Genomic DNA, 15,911 nt, shown 5'->3' on the forward strand with positions numbered 1-15,911 from the left:
ATTATAGCCAGGCATTCTTTTTCTGTTACAGAATAGTTCGAGTCAAGTTTAGTGAGTGCACGACTGGCGAAGGCGGCGACATACTCATGGAAGCCAGCCTTTCTCTGAGCTAGAACGGCACAAAGGCCGACGCCACTGGCACCCGTGTGTATTTAAGTTGGAGCGCTTGGGTCGAAATGGCGCAGGATTGGTGGTGACAGAGACGACGCAGCTTTGTGAATGCGGCATCGCAATCCGGTGACCAGATCGAAAAGATGTGGCCACCAGGAAGAAGCTGCGTTAAAGGTGGTATTATGGTGGCAAAATTGCGGTTGAAACGGCGCAAGTATGATGCTAACCCAATGAAGCTGCGCAGTTCTTTCAAGGTCGTTGGTCGCGGAAACTGGGTAACAGCTTGTAGTTTCGCCGAATCAGGGAGTACACCTTCTTTCGACACGACATGGCCGAGGATGACCAGCTGTCGGGCAGCGAAGCGACACTTCTTCAAGTTAAGCTGGAGGCCAGCATCAGCGATGCACTTGAAGACGCGTTCAAGTGGAAGTAAGTGGGTAGGAAAGTCCGGTGAAAATATAACGATGTCGTCCAGATAACGCAGGCATATCTGCCATTTGAGGCCGCGCAAGATGTCCATCATTCTTTCAAATGTGGCAGGCGCGTTGCACAGGCCAAATGGCATCACGGTGAATTCAAATAAACCGTCAGGTGTGATGAAGGCCGTTTTTGGGTGGTGTGACTCAGCCACTGGCACTTGCCAGTACCCGGGTCGTAAGTCTAAAGAGGAGAAGAATTCGGCGCCTTGAAGGCCGTCCAGCACGTCGTCAATACGGATAGTGGATTAACCTCCTTGCGGGTGATCTTATTGAGTCGCCGGTAGTCCACGCAAAAGCGAATTGTGCCATCTTTCTTTTTGACCTGCACTACAGGAGAAGCCCAGGGACTGTGCGAAGGTTGTATGACGCCGCGTTGGAGCATGTCTCGAACTTGCTCAGCGTTGACGCTACGCTCCGTTGCGGATACACGATATGGCCTGTGGCGTAAAGGCGCATGGTTGCCGGTGTCGATGATGGACAACAGTGGAACTACGGCCAAAGCGAGATTGTTGTAGGTCGAATGACGTGCGAAAGCGGTCAAAGAGATCTACGATCTGGGCGTGTTGACCTTGAGTGAGGTTGGGGTCAATACACCGGGAGAATGTTGGGTCACATGGCGACAAGCGCATGAACGACAATGTCTTCTGCATAAACTTCAACGACGTTCGCAGGAAATAAATGAGGTCTTGAGGAGTTCGTTGAGATCGCAGTTCTTGCCTCCGGAACTGCGGTCCTTAGTTTTTCTGTCGGATAGCTTCAGGGTGACGGATAAGCTGCGACAGAGAACGCCGACGGAGAGACGGAGACCAACGGGTATTGAAAGTTCGGGAAGTAGGAGGCGAGGCTTTGAATGGCGGAGGGGCAGTAGCGGGACGGGACGGAGAGTCTAAACCGTTGCTTTGTGCCCTCGGAGAATCCGAAGGATACCATCTACGCCAGCGGCAAAGCCGTGCTACATGCCCAGGTACGCCGCACGAATAATAATAAGGCCGGTTGTCATAAGTGCGCCATGGATTGAGAACAGCGGGCAAACACTGATGGAAATATTTGCGAGGTGGGCGCACAGGCTGCTGTGGCGGCCAGTGGCTGCTTGTAGGTGCATATGTTGCAGTTGCTTGCGGAGGTGAGGGAAAGGCGCTGGTAAGTCTGGATTGAATAGCTGCAGACGGTGGCCTTGCATTCGCGACAACGGCAGCGTACGTAAGTGGAACAGGCGTAGGAGGCGGTTGATGAGCAAGTGGTACGGCGTTAGCGAATTGTTCTTGTATCACCTGACGGAGATCGGGAGACAAGGGCGACTCTGAGGGAGAGAGTTGGCGTGCCACTTCTTCTCGTACAAATTGCTTGATTTTGTCGAATATTGCTGAACTGCAAGAAGGAGAGTAGGAGCGCAAAATAAAGCGGGCGGCCTTATTTTGAATTGATTCGATGCAATCAGAAAGGTTAGCTGTGTGAGGGTTCCAAATAATTGAGGCGTAATCGAGGGTTGTTTTGACAAGGGAGATGTATGCACGAAGTCTTGTGTCACTGTTTGCAAGGTACAGACGGCGTTTTAAAAAGCCAAGTTTTTTTATTGCCTTGTTAGTAATATGCTCAACATGCATGGCCCAGCTTAAGTCAGATGTAAGAATAACGCCCAGATATTTAAAGGAAGAGGTTCGTTCGAGTATGCATTTGCGTAGAGTGTATACGTTAGATGGAAAGGTTAGCTTGGAAGAAAATGTCATGACCTTAGTTTTCTCTGCATTAATTTCCATCTTCCATACGCGACACCATTCAGCTAATGTGGTTAAATCTTTTTTGTAATATGGCAACGTCATCAGGGGTGGTTATCTGTCTATAAATTACACAATCATCGGCAAACAGCCGTATTGTTGAAGTTATATTTGTAGCTATGTCATTAATATATATTAGGAATAATAATGGGCCTAACACTGACCCTTGAGGTACCCATGACCTAACGCGGCAGAAAGTAGATTGGTTGTTATTAATAGTTACCGACTGAGAGCGACCAGATAAAAGCTCGTTAATCCACTGGGTAGTTTTCTCATCTAACTTAAGGCTGTTTATTTTCATGATTAGCCGTTTATGGGGAACACGATCGAAGGCTTTCGAGAAGTCAATAAATATTGCGTCAGTATAAAGCAAATTGTGCAAAGAGTCATGTAGGTCAGTGGTTAGTTCGAACAACTGTGTTTGGCAAGACCGTTTGTATCTGAAGCCATGCTGATTTTTGAATAACAGATTATTTGCATTAAGTTGACTCATAATGTGGGAGTAAATTATATGCTCAAGGAGTTTACAGCAAACTGATGTCAGTGAAATCGGGCGGTAATTGCTTGGACATGAGGGATCACCAGATTTGAATATAGGTATGATATGGCCAGACTTCCAATCATCTGGAACACAGCCGGTATCCAGTGATTGTTGGAAAATTAAACACAGTATAAATGCTGATAGGTGGGAAGCTAGTTTTAGTAGTTTAGAACTGATGCCATCCGGTCCAGGACTGGAGCTAAGCGGGGGCCTGTCGATAGCCCGTGATACACCTGTTGCAGTAACGGTGATGGGCTCGCTTGGATGAGTTATCGTAGAAAGAGAGACGGTACAAAACTGGTCGAGTGGCGGTTCGTCGGTAAAAGCTTGACTGAAAGTGTTGTTCAAGAGGTCACCACATGCTTCATTGGGCACCATGCAGCCATCTGCGTCCTTTAGGGTTATTGCAGTGTCCGTATCTTTAGGGTTAATTACACGCCAAAACTTTTTTGGATCAGACGTTAACAAAGTGGGCAGGGTATAATTGAAATAATGATCCTTAGCTTCTTCAATTGTTTTTTGTGATTCACGAGCTAATTCTTTATATTTTTTCCACGCATAATCAGTTTTGGTTCGCGAGGCTTTATTATACGCTCTTTTCTTTTTATTCAGGCAATGTTTGACTTTTTTTGTAAACCAGGGAGCATTTGTTCTTGACGTGAATGAAATCTCAGGGATGCACGTATTTTCGATTTTCTTAAGGAAGTCACGGAACACTATCCAATTGTCATTAGTTGAACGATTAATGAATTCGTTTGAAAAGGAGCTTGCAAACTCGGTTAGCATGCTATTCATTTTTTCAAAATCTGCCTTTCTGTAATTAAGTATGCGTTTTAGCTTTGTTGGTTTATTAGGAAGTGGGAGTGGGTGCGAACAATGTACTACTCTATGGTCACTAATTTCATCAAGGACGTGAACTACAGCATTAGTCGGATTGTTAGTTAGGACTAAATCGAGGGTGCGTTCGCCTCGTGTCGGCTCCTTTACCAACTGAGTTAAATGAAACAAGTGTAATGTTTGAAGGAAGCGAGACACCTCGAGCCGGGCGGGTGTTAATGGCGATGATGGCATTGACCAGTTAATAGCAGGGTAGTTAAAGTCGCCGCCAAGCAACAAAATACACTGTGGATATTTGTTATAAATAAATTCAAGCACACTGGTCCTGTGGTCAACGAAATCGGGTTTGCTATCAGGAGGCCGATAACATACGCCGATGATGCATGTGCGACCTTCAAATCGGGTTTTTACAAAGATCATCTCAAGAGGGGTATCAATAACTACAAGAGAAGGTTGATACGCAGTCCTTATTGCTATCAAGACACCACCTCCTCTAGACAAAGTTCTATCTTTACGAAATATTGAAAAGTAGTCAGGAAGTGACAACTCGCTATTGCGTATGTCACCCCGGAGCCAAGTTTCTGTGCATAGTATAATATCAGCAGAGCACGTGTGAACTATTGAAAGTAAAGAATCAACCTTATTTATAATGCTGCGAAAGTTAGCCAGAAGAATAGATAAGTTATGTGCCTTTCTACTGACAGGCTCGATTCGTACAGTTTGTCATTCTGAGGCCCGTGGTTGTGGTGTGTCTGCCTGAATTACACGGGCAGAAACCGCATCATAGCAGTAGATGTGCCGTTTAAGCTTCAGTTTGTTGTACCGTATCGTGTAGCGGTCATCCTTCCCTTTATTTTGTTTAGCAAAGTCACGCAGCATTTTCCTTGCAAACTGTATTTTTGGGGAAAAATCTTCCTCAAGCCACGACTTAGGTTCAACATCTCTGAGTTTATGCGCATTGCGAAGAAGTTTCGTCTTGAAGTTTAGGAACTTGATAATTAACGGACGCGTAACATCAGGTCGAGGCTGCCCGATTCGATGCGCGCGTTCAATGTCTTCAGTGTGCAAGGTTATATTTAGGTGAGTGGAACAGAAATCTCTTACTAACTTCTCGCTAGCGTCATAGTCTTCCTTCGCAACTTCAGCTAAACCTTTGATAATTAGATTGTTTCTTCGTGAACGATTATTCAGGTCATCTACAACATCTTCTAAGTCGCCATTCGTACGTGACAAAGTCATTTTTACTTCTTCAAGCGACTCATTAACAGCTTTAACACCAGTGCCGATTTCGGGTACAATAGGTAGATAGGTCGCAGGGAGAGGCCTTCGTCCTGCAGTTGACACAAAGCATGATGATGATGATGATGATAGAAAGATAATTCATGATGATGAGATAACTGACACTACTAGGAAAACAACAGGAGACTTCCTAATTCAATTTGAGCAAGTATTTTTATAACGTTCCTTTGGCTAGGGGAAGTCACTGCTTACCTCCTTTAATTAAGTGGTTTACGTTTTGATAACATTTTCGCATATAGGATGTAACCTGCACGACATTTATACACACCTTTATTTGCTGTCTGTGTTTTCGTATGTTAATGGAACGTAATATGATAAATTTTAACCCTTCAGCAAATGCAAAGAATTATTGACCTTGATTTTGCTCCCCCCTTATGTAATGCCTTCGGGCCTTTAAGGGAAAAAATAAATGAAATGAAATGTATGTCTGTTATATACACTCCGCGCCGGATCTATAGAGGGCGCCTTGAATGCCGCACGCAGGGCCACTTGCAGCGCGACTCACGTGCAATATTGAGAATCGTAGCAGACGGTAGTGGCTCCTTGCGTAGGAAGCTATGGCGGTGCAAGTGCCCGTGGCTGGCGCATTAGTCCTTCGAGCTGGCTTTAAAGATATTGTAGTGGGATCGTTCTTTCGCGATGCCACAACGAAGAAAGGCGAAAAACTGCCTCAAAGCGGGCATGTTTTTGACGTGCACGAACGGTTTGCTACGGCGACGTCGGTCTTGAAGGCCAAATGCGTGCGTCAGGCGTGCGTCTCGCGAGAGGCTTAGTCCATAACGATCCAGGTAAGTTATCATTCTTTCATGCTTAGAATATGCTTGGTGCGTACCTACTACCCTTGCTTAAATGATATTGCGCGACATAAAAACGACACGGACGTGAAAGAAGACGACACACCAAGCGCAAACTTTCAACTAAGTTTATTGTGCCACTGCGTCATTTTATACATGGCAGGCAACGTAGATCGCGCATGCGCTTACAAGGAAATGAAGTGCGAAATCATGTAATATGGTTACGTGTCATGTGATGCCGCGTCCAAGTAACTTAATTCTTTTTCTGTGAGAGCAAGAGACGGGAAGCTAACACACGCATCACGCAATTTCGCGATCATCTGCGCTTCAGATATCTCACGGATGAGCTGCGTTCTGCCACGGGAAACAATCGTGCATTGATCCTCAAGAGGCTTGCACCCATGATCGCGACAGTGGATCGCCAAGAAACCACCTGAGCCGTTTTTTACATTGTTGCTGTGTTCGCGGAGCCGATCATTGAGGCAACGCCCAGTTTGTCCGATATATTTCTTCCCACATGAAAGCGGGAGGTTGTACACCACCCGGTGTACACACTCGACAAACTTTTTTCGGTGATGCTTTCTGCACTTATCGGAAGGGACGGCATTTGGATCAGTCAGCCTGCAAAGCTTGCCGAGCTTGTCGGGAGCAGAAAAAACAACTCTTACGTTCGCCCTTCGGGCAATCTTTTTCAAGTTGTGGGATATCCCGTGCATGTATGATATGACACTTACTTTAGGGCGTAATTAAGGAGGGGCATCGGCAACTCCCTTCCCTTCCGTCCCTTCCGATAAGTGCAGAAAGCATCACCGAAAAAAGTTTGTCGAGTGTGTACACCGGGTGGTGTACAACCTCCCGCTTTCATGTGGGAAGAAATATATCGGACAAAGTGGGCGTTGCCTGAATGATCGGCTCCGCAAACACAGCAACAATGTAAAAAACGGCTCAGGTGGTTTCTTGGCGATCCACTGTCGCGATCATGGGTGCAAGCCTCTTGAGGATCAATGCACGATTGTTTCCCGTGGCAGAACGCAGCTCATCCGTGAGATATCTGAAGCGCAGATGATCGCGAAATTGGGTGATGCGTGTGTTAGCTTCCCGTCTCTTGCTCTCACAGAAAAAGAATTAAGTTACTTGGGCGGGGCATCACATGACACGTAACCATATTACATGAATTCGCACTTCATTTCCTTGTAAGCGCATGCGCGATCTACGTTGCCTGCCATGTATAATATGACGCAGTGGCACAATAAACTTAGTTGAAAGTTTGCGCTTGGTGTGTCGTCTTCTCTCACGTCCGTGTCGTTTTTTATGTCGCGCAATATCATTTAAGCAATGGATTACCAACTTGCCCGGAATGCTGCTCTCACCTACAACCCGTGTACTTGCAGTATGTTGAGACTATTTAGAATTATCGATGGCTTAATATGGACAGTCGTCTAACTTCGCCATTGCCCTCGTTGATTACAATGGACACATAGTGAATGCGGCTTCCCTGAGGTGCTCAACACCAACCAGAGCGGAGCAGGTCGCAGTTGCGATAGCACTCCTAGATAACAGCCGTTCAGAAATCTTCACCGATTCGAGATCGGCGGTCAGGGCTTTTGCTTCAGGATCCATCGCTGAGGAGGCTCACAAGATTCTCAAGAACAAGATAATCTCTCCGCACACCATCGCATGGTTTACGGCGCATCTCGACCCCAAGCTTGACTCCTCTCCCAATCTCAATGACAGCGCCCACTCCTAAGCGCGCGCACTAACCCACCGCGCGGGAGCAGGGTGGAGCTCAGACTCCGGGGTTCTCGAGTTTGGGGACACTTTCGCCACTTTCAGCGAAATCACTACGCATTATCACCTGGGTAGGAGGACTTATCCTCCCCCTCATAGCAAATTGGCTAGACTCTGGCGTCCACATTACGCATGCTTCAGACTAAGTGCTATCCAAACCTGGCGCTTTTCCATACGATCACTCCAGAGGCTTTTAGCTCTACTTGCCCCGACTGTGGGGCTGTTAGCAATCTCGCACACGTGCTCTGGCGATGACCCTCGTTACAGGGACCCAATCACATCACGGAAGAAGGATGGAGCTCTGCCATCCAGAGCTCAGAACTTTCACGTCAAGCTTGGGCTGTCCAGACAGCCCACGATGCGGCGGTTAGGCTCGGCCTACCAGTCTCCACGTGGGAGCGACCCGCAGCTCTGCGCTAGGGCAAAGCTTCTCAGGACCATGTAAATAAAGTTCTTTGTCTGTCTGTCTGTTAGATGAAATTGGGGCCACTAGCTAGGCGGCGTTGCTGTGTTGCGATCGTGGCTTCGGGTCACGACTATTCGCAGCCATGTCGCCGCGTCTTGCGCAGTGGTTCCCTTAAATTTGTCGCTCGGTGTAACAACCCGTTTCTTTATTCATGTTGTTTTCCAAAAAAAAAGTTTTGTAAAGCGCTAACAAGGGATACGGCACAAAAGGAAGGTCAAACACAGGACAGGTGCTACTTTCAACTGTTTACTCCTCAATGTCGTCGTGAAATATATACGAGAAATGCACATGCGCAGAAGCGTGTATGTTTATGCACTTCTGTCATCACAAGGTCCGCACAGCTTACTTACGCAGGCCGGACAGCCGCACTTTGTTTTTCCTGCACTCCATAGTTTTTGTAGCCAAGCTACTCTTCGTTCTAGCTTGATTCTACAGAGTAGTCGTAGCGGTGCCATGCCGCTAGGTGTGTTTACGTTAATATGTTAGGCAACTCAGTTCACTGCTTCATGTTCCTAACAAATAAATAAATCGTGCACAGCCCTAGCTGACCTCGCATTGCATTCCCAAATTTTGTGAAAGGTAGATGGTGAGCTAATAAGGTTTATGAAGTTGTTCCCTCAATTTTGTGCAGTATTAAAATGTCTTGCATACGTTTCTTGAAGTGCGACGTGAAAGGATTAAAAGATGCACCTGATCTCACTGCACCACCATGTCCTTCTTCATCAAAAGTTCAACGGACGTACGCACAAAGCCAGCGTTTGAACCCAACAAGAACAGACACCATTTCACGGCTATCGTCTGGTGAAATAAACGCTTCCCAAAGGCTGACTTTCTCCAGCACCTATGTTTATGCACCTAGTACGAACAGCTTGTTTTAAGATTTGAGTTTGGGCATGTGGTTTCCTGTTGAGAACATGTCCTAAACTAGAAATGTGCTAAAAACAATTCCCCATCACTAACCTTAAATAAATATTGTCAAACCAGGAAGTCAGTTTTTTGTTTTAGTTGTGATCGCTATGTCACTCAGCTTGCACTGAGGTAGCTGAAATCTCGTTAGCAGATAGACTGTCTGCTAACGCACGTGAAAACAAGAAGTACCGCCATGCTGCAGTACCATATGCTCCGACAAATTCCATGGCACGTTAAAATGTAAAGAAACCCCTAGTACATTACACATCTTGTACATATCTATGCAGTTAATTATCCATAACCAGAAAAAACTGTGTGAGGTTGTTCTCAAATTCCCAAGGGACAACATCAAATATAAAGAAAGGCTGCACCTTTATATGAACGCGCATGACATCAGCATATCTATTCTTCGGTTCAAATTAAATTGGGCAACTTGTGAATGTGCTCTCGTTGGTGACATTTGGAAGCTGATCTAACATTTACCTGGGGCCAGAGGCTCAACAGGGCCAGAAACACCGTAACTGTCACCCCAGTCAGGTCTCTGAGGGCATGGTCGTTTTCCTTGTCCACCATGGACTTGTAGCCATAGAAACCCTTTGCTTGGTGGTCTTCCAAACGTAATGCAGTAACACATGCGTTAGCCGTTGCAGGCTGTTCAGGTGCAAAGAATTCAACCTGGGTGGATGCCTCGTATGCACCGGCGAACAGGGTGCAGGCAATCATCCGGACTCCTGTGCTGTGGGCTTGTGGTGTCTCTAGCATCTGAGCTGAGACCTGCAAAAATTGATGGCTTGTTAAAATTTTCGGACAAGAGAACAAGGTGTTTTCTAGCTTTATCTTACTCTAGAATACCGATTGTATGCCACGTCGAGGAGTCCTAACAAGGCACACAAAGACACAAAAGCCCATGCAAGGCTCACCACAGTACCCCCGGAAAACTAGGTGAAACTGAATGAACGTTCATTGTGATGAACAAGGCAACTACCATTGCATGTGTTTAATAGGGATAACAACAGCAAGGATTGGACCCTACAGGATTGTTGGATGTCTGGAGGACTCGAACTATGAAGTGGCGGCTCACAAAACCTTGCTTTTTTCATGCAGCCATTTGCGACCCGAGCTGGTTCAGATTATTCTTCTCAAGCCGTTCTACACACGATAGGACTGTGCACGTTTCGTGTTCCAGGTTGCTTTTCAGTGTACCATTACTTTGATGTGTGTTGCATCGGGGTGATGTGCTTTTAACGGAGGCAGTAAAGGCTGCTTTTCGTTTGTTTTTGGCCACAAGGTTACCACAATAAATGTTCAGTTGTTTGTTATTCACTGCTGCATTGTTTGTCATTTATGACAATATGTCTATTCTGCCGTTTAGCTTTCAAACACAAGAAGCACCCACCCTGCATTCCTTTTTTTATAATCTGTAAATTTCGAGTGGGCACTTACTCGGTACCTTATGGTAGTACAGCAGAACCTGCCTCAATTCCTTGCAGTTTGGGTTGGTTATCTCCATCGGTGCCTTCACATTCCTCCAGTGGTAGTGTGACTGCTGGTGCTGGAGAAGCTGGCACTAAAGCCCCTCCATCCACGCGCCACCGCCGCTTTCTTAAGTAGCGACAACCGCCTTTTCCCCTCACACCAAATCCGGTTCCGGCATTTCCGCTTCCGGCATTTCCGGTTCCGGCATGTCCGGTTTTAAGATTTCCGGTTCCGGCGTTTACGCTTCCTGGAGTTGCGCTGCGAGAATTTCCACTGTGATTGCAGACGATGGCGAGACGCCCGTGCTTAGCAACCGGTGCTAATTTGAGTAGCTCGCTCTAGCCATTCCACCAAGCGTCATTCGTGTGCATCTACGTGCTTGTTTGCGTACGCTGCGCCCGCACGCTTTGCCTGTCGTCCCCTTTCTCTGACAAAGTGCGGAGAGCCATGGGCTGGGGCACAATACACGACACGAACACAATTCGCCGTACACCTTTGCACGCGTTACAACACGCGCGCACGCACCAATTCACTGCACACCTCCACTCATATCGCACAAGAAAAGCACACTTGTTTTCACCATGTCAATGAATGCCCTCCACGCAAATTTGAACTTGTTATATTTCATAGCTTCACGTCATTGCAGTTCTTCACGCAGTGCACGCACTTGGGACGTTCGTTACCTTCGATCTGCCGTACGAGACAAGTTCAACCTCAGAATCAACAGCATAAACTCTATGCGTCTGCCGTACAAATTGGCGTCGCGAACTCCTTCACTAAAGTCCCTCCATACGTCCTGGCTGGAGGGGATGTATGCTTCAAAACAAGAAGAATTCAAAGGGGACAAGCTGTTGTATTCCGCTGAAGTAGTAGTTTGCGGTCGCTGTTTTCCAAATGCACAAAAAACGGGAGCGGTCTCCAAGCACCCAGGCACTACATTCCACTGTACGTTGTCTCTCGTGGCACAACTTGTCGCAGGTTGACGCGAAGCAGCGAACACGACCAGATCGCCGATTACAGTAGGCGGTGGTTCTTGGATGGAATCGCATTAACAGTTTCAACCGCAGCTGGTGCAATTAAAGCCTCTCCGTAGACGCGAAAGTAAACAACGCTAAAAAAACATAGGGTCAATTCCACTCGGAACAGGAAGCTGAAGCTACGTAAGTTCCGCTTGACGCCGGAAGCTGAGGAGGTGAGTGGGAGAGGAGCGTGGAGGAGGAGGGCAGGTTGGCGGTACTTAACCTGGCCGGCGGTGACGCGTGGATGTAGGGGCTTTAGCTGGCACATCCATGGTGGCCGTAGGTGGTCCAGCTTGCACAACGTTTGGCAAAGATGTTAAGGAGCGGGTGAAATCTGCAGCAGTTGTTGCGGCTATTCTCCGCTCCTTAATTCTAAGAAGAAAAATGCACACCGTAACGTCTCTAGATAATCACAATGTAGGCTGGCATTGAACGAGAAAATGTCTGTCTAATTAGGGGAGGGGGGGCGCTGCTACTGTAAGTTTTGAACAGCTGCAATCAGCAATGTTTGGCTCACACTGACATAGCACGCACGGACTGAGGTGCTGCTGTAGAACTGCTTTAGATTAGAGCAATCTCGTGTACAGCCAACAGGTCCATATCATCAATCTGCTCCCCCTTCTCTCCCTGTCAGGCTCTGGTGAAAGACCAAAACAAACAAACAAAAACTAACGACTGCCAGATCTCTTAAGACGAGAATAAACAGACTCGATTTTTCTTCGGCATGCAAATTTGTCCCCATGCTGCACACTGCGCGTTTGATCACCCCCGGAACGACTACATGCACTGCTGTTTACTCCCAAGTATGCACCACTCTAAGTGTGTGCGCACTTGGCCATCTCGTCTGTGTGAAGTCACTGCGCTTTTCTTTTTTGCGGGATTTATGTTGTAAGCCAAGCTATGCTCTAGTCACCTCTCAAAGCTTCTGAGTGTCGTATGGCTACCCCGCCGTACTATTTCTGAATTAATTAGAGGAACTCTTCGAGGAGCCGCGACCACATCGTCCCGCGACCTCTCGGAGAGAGGAGTTTCGACCCAGAGTTTACGCACCTCTGCTCTAGCGGCTGCGCCTTTGCCAGCACTAGAGTGAAATCGGTCACACGAACCATCGAGCACTGAAGAAATCTTGGCTCGGGTGTCGCCAAGAAATTATCGCATCTAAAAATGCCAATACCCGACAGCTAGTTTAAAAAGGAAGCGCCTATTTCGCGGAGTTGTCACGTTGCGTCCAGCCTTATCTTCCAGAAGCACGGAGCGCTTGCGGTACTCGTGAGGAAATATCGTTGGCACGTACGACGGGGACGACATATCCTTGGACGGCGAAATGGACGCTGCATATCTTCGCGTGCCGAGAGGGATCCCAGTTTGTTCCGTCGGCACTGAAATGTGCAGAAGTTAGTGGCACAACAAAAACAAAAACGCAGAACGCGAGACGGCCGAGAGAGAAGACACGGTCACGGGAACCAAACTTACTTTTCCCGTCGCACAGCTGTGATCCACTGATGCCGCTGCCCGAGAAAGCGCGGACGAGTTGAGAAACCGTGAAACATCGTCCCCGCTGGGCACGACGTGTACCTGTTGGTGCAGCCGACTACGCAGCAATTCATTATTCCAATCAACTACGCGTAAACGACGCGGTCACGGCGTACGCGTCTCCATGGCGGCATGGATTCGTATTCCGGCGGCAGCATGGAGACGTTTTCTTCTGCTCGGGTTCTCAACGAGTGTCCTCTCTGACAGCCGCGCGGCGGCGCGCCAGTCGCAGCGCACTGAGTGTATACTGCTATATTCATATATGTCATTTATGCTGACTAAACACACTGCATTGTAACACTGATTGTAGATTTCACCTAACACATTTATCACTGATTGATTTTCATTGATTGTACATTGGGTACACTAAAGTGTACAAACATTATTTTATTGCGTCCCCGTTGTCATGAATATGTTCAAGAACCTTGTCGAGGTGCAAAAAAGCAGCTTTTAGTCCTTGTCCCTGCGTTCATTTTTTGTAAATGAATGAATGTGAAATAAAGAGATTGATTGATTGATGAACACGTTGTGCTCTTTTGCTTGTTGGCGTTTGTCTGAAATTGGTGACGTGGGTAGGATCATAGTTTCTCAACTTGTTCAGTCAAAACTAGCGAGTTACGACCGCCAGGTAATCGCCTACTTTAGTTGCTTTCGTGCGACTGCGCAGGCCAACGGGCTTGGTGTCCGACGATTGAACCAGCACTTTACACCTAAAGCTTTCGTCGGCCTGCAAAGAAAGCATGTTCGGTTCAGGGGTGCGGTTTTGACACCCGTACGACTGACCATTTCTTGCATCGCTTTCCACGCTGAAAGCTCAAAACGCCCATCAAGTCGAATGGCATTTAAATATACAGTTCTAATGGCCGACCACCCAAACAAATTTCGCGCCTTCGAGAACAAAATGACGCCCCCTTTGTTTTTAGCAGATATGGCGTTGTTTTTTCTTGCGGCGGAAGTGCCTCGTACGGATGGCGCCCCTTGAACCGCCGATGGAGCGCCATGTTTTGAACGAATGGGCTTCTATGGAAGCTTCGCTACTAGGTACCTTGTTGCGATCGCCAAAACGTGAGCCTGCGCGTTGCACCTGGCCGGCCGCGGCGATCAGTTGTCGCATGCAGCGCATAAGTGCGCGGAGAGCGAGCGCCTTGTCGAAGGCGCAAACTCACCACGCTTCAATGAAGCTTGCGCGCGATGCGCTCTGCTCCAGCGGGTCTGGTGTGACGCGTTCTATTCCCGTACCACCACACGCCGTGACTGCGCCGCCCGTCCATCGCGTCGGCGTTGCGCGGGAATCACCCCAATGCGCTCTTCTCCGAGTGGAAACAGAACGCGTGGAGGCTCTTTGAACACGGCGCACAGAAAAGCGGGTCGTCTCGGACCATACTTGGCTGGACATCGCGGGCGCGCAACGCTGTTGCTTCAGCGCATGAATACCAACTCTGTGGCTGCAGACGTGCGGGAACTGCTTGCTGGTACACGGCACATAAAAGCGCGCTGGTTCCGTACACTAAATAGTAGGTCACTTCCGGCGAGTGGTAATGGCGACGTTCAATTAAATGCGTAAGCGTATGCTTACGAAACGAGAAAAACTGTCCGTCCATGTGTCCCGTAAGACGATTACGATAGCGCCCGCAGCAGCGAGCCAATTAACCTGCGTGCTGTCTCTGGCTTCAACGCCAACGAAGCACCCCGACTCAGTCGCTTCGTTCGCGAGGCCGCACGAAGATCCAGCTGCCGGGCTTCCTCACGCGAGCGTTTCGACAGCGAGTGTCCGCGGTCATCAAGAGTGCGCGCGTGGCACTGTATGCTTGTCAATTTAGTTAGTGAGCGAATGTTTACAAGTTTATACTGCCGATAAACTACTAGCTTTAGTTCGAATAGCTTTCTAATTATTTGCTATCGCAATCGACGCCTTTCGAGTGAAATTGCGACTTTTATTTCGGCATGAAAAACGTTTATTTTTGCGAACGCTTAATAAAGCGTCCACTCCCATTTCAAGCGTACAATTTTCCATAGAGGATGTCTACATTACCTGAAACGGGGATTTTTACGCGGTCTAGAAATTCGTTGCAGTTGGCCCTTGCCAACGGCCAGAGGTCGAATATTGAACATTTTATTTTTGTCTTCCACCGCATAGCATAACAGGTCGACATCATTGGAGCAAATATCAAAGGGCGAGCACAATGAGATACAAAAATGGATCGTCACAATATTCATCGCCAATATAGAATACCGGTAAGTAAGTATTGCTGAGCTGTCATGCTCTCCAAATGGCGCCTGAAAACACGGAGGATGACACAACAATACGATCTCAAAGCGCGGTCACAGTTGGAAGTTTATTTCTTGACAGTGAAGTACAAACGCTGGTTTATAAACTGAGCGAAAGGAAAACCGAAACTATGTAACGTTCATGCCTAATAGTAATTCTTCACCGATAAAGCTGGCTGCCACAATATTCTCCCATCCGTTTCCATATTTTCTATTCTCAGCGGATGCGCAGATGTAGAGAATTTTATGAAGCAATGGTGCGGAACCGCAGCTTGTAGAATGCAAGTCCAGACCTGTAGTTTAAGCGTGTATGGCTAAAGGGACAGAGATGGACAACGTTTAGTTGATTGATGGTGTCAAAAAGCTCCACATTTTTCATGTCATCGCGCTCACTATTGTTTACATGTTTCTGCGAGTGAATTTGTGTGCGTTTCTTTTCTTCATTTCTATCCTTTGATCTGCCACGATTTATTAAATCTGCAGTTGCATGGTCAAGCCTTTCGCTGGACCGACCTCATCAGTTAGTAATAAAGTTTATATCACCAGCACGCACGTGTTTTAGCATGCTGGTTGATGTAACCAATTTCCTTGTGATGCATTCTTGTAAAACGCAAGC

General features: G+C 47.4%; 1 pseudogene; it reads right to left on the bottom strand.

The window, feature by feature from the left end:
* Positions 1 to 9,413: 9,413 nt before the first annotated feature.
* LOC126545726 (uncharacterized) lies at positions 9,414 to 13,101 on the bottom strand (annotated as a pseudogene).
* Between the last annotated feature and the right edge of the window lie 2,810 nt (positions 13,102 to 15,911).

This window comes from Dermacentor andersoni, chromosome 1 (assembly GCF_023375885.2).
Source record: "Dermacentor andersoni chromosome 1, qqDerAnde1_hic_scaffold, whole genome shotgun sequence".
NCBI classification, from domain to species: domain Eukaryota; kingdom Metazoa; phylum Arthropoda; class Arachnida; order Ixodida; family Ixodidae; genus Dermacentor; species Dermacentor andersoni.